At 46.6% G+C, this 1,324-nt stretch overlaps 1 pseudogene; it reads left to right on the top strand.

Moving 5' to 3' along the window:
* The first annotated feature begins 225 nt into the window (after positions 1-225).
* LOC135537484 (uncharacterized protein K02A2.6-like) lies at positions 226-1,073 on the top strand (annotated as a pseudogene).
* Positions 1,074-1,324: the final 251 nt, after the last annotated feature.

A 1,324-nucleotide genomic window follows, 5' to 3' on the forward strand; every position in this document is an offset into this window, starting at 1 on the left:
GCAAGTGGACACTGGAGCAGACATATCTTTGCTGTCTGAGGCTGTATACAAGGAGAAACTACATCACCTCACACTATAGCACACAAAGATGACGCTGAAAATATACACCGGTGAGATTGTTCCAGTGAGAGGAAGTGTGATTGTTACAGTGGAGCTCAACAAACAGAAGGTAAAGATATCACTCTACATTGTGAAAGGCAACCATCCAGCATTGCTAGGACGCACATGGCTGGAAAAGATCAAACTAAACTGGCAGGAAATTCACATGAGGACACAAACCTACAAGGGATATTGAGGAAACACGCGGATGTGGATGTGTTCAAAGGAGACCGTGGCAGTATGAAGGACATAACAGTTAAAGTGACCGTGAAACCAGACAGCAAGCCAAAATTCTTCAAAGCTAGACCTGTCCCATACGCCATAAAACCAAAAGTTGAAATTGAGCTAAACAGACTCGTCGAGAGTGGAGTATTGGACCCAGTGAATGTTAGTGAATGGGCTACACCCGTTGTTCCAGTCATAAAAAAAGATGGATCACTCTGTGGTGATTTCAAAGTCACCATTAACCCAGTCTTGACTGCTGAAAAATATCCACTACCCATCATTGACAATCTCTTTTGTGGTTTAAATGGAGGACAAAAATTCAGTAAGATAGACTTATGTCTACAGATGCAAGAACTGTTGACCATAGTGTCTCACAAAGGACTGTACAGGTACCGGAGGCTTCCTTTTGGAATCACCTCAGCTCCGGCCTTGTTTCAGAGAGCTATGGACCAGATACTGAGCGGGCTCACTGGGGTCCAATGTTACCTCGATGATCTACTCATCACCGGCATAGACGCCGGAGGCAGGAGCACCTGAGAAACCTGAACGCTACACTACAGAGATTGGAGGAGTACGGTCTGAGGGTCCGGAAGGACAAATGCAAGTTTTTCCGTTCCTCTGTTGAGTACCTGGGCCACGTCATCGACAGTACGGGGCTCCACAAGGCGCCATCGAAGGTGAAGGCCGTTGCGGAAGCTCCATCCCCAACTGCTGACATACTACGCAAAGTTTGTGCCAAACCTAGCTAACATGTTAAAGTCACTGCTTGAACTTTTGAACAAAACCAAACAGTGGAAGTGGACAGACAGATGTGAGGAGGCCTTCAAGAAAGTGAAAACAGCCTTAGCTCAGTCAGAGGCCCTAACCCACTTCAACCCCAACTTGCCATTACGGTTGGCATGTGATGCATCGCCTTATGGCGTTGGTGCGGTTGTCTCACACATCATGCCATCAGGTGAAGAAAGGCCAATTGCTTTCGCATCATGGACCTTAAGTAAAG

Source organism: Oncorhynchus masou, unplaced genomic scaffold (assembly GCF_036934945.1).
Source record: "Oncorhynchus masou masou isolate Uvic2021 unplaced genomic scaffold, UVic_Omas_1.1 unplaced_scaffold_7953, whole genome shotgun sequence".
NCBI lineage: Eukaryota > Metazoa > Chordata > Actinopteri > Salmoniformes > Salmonidae > Oncorhynchus > Oncorhynchus masou.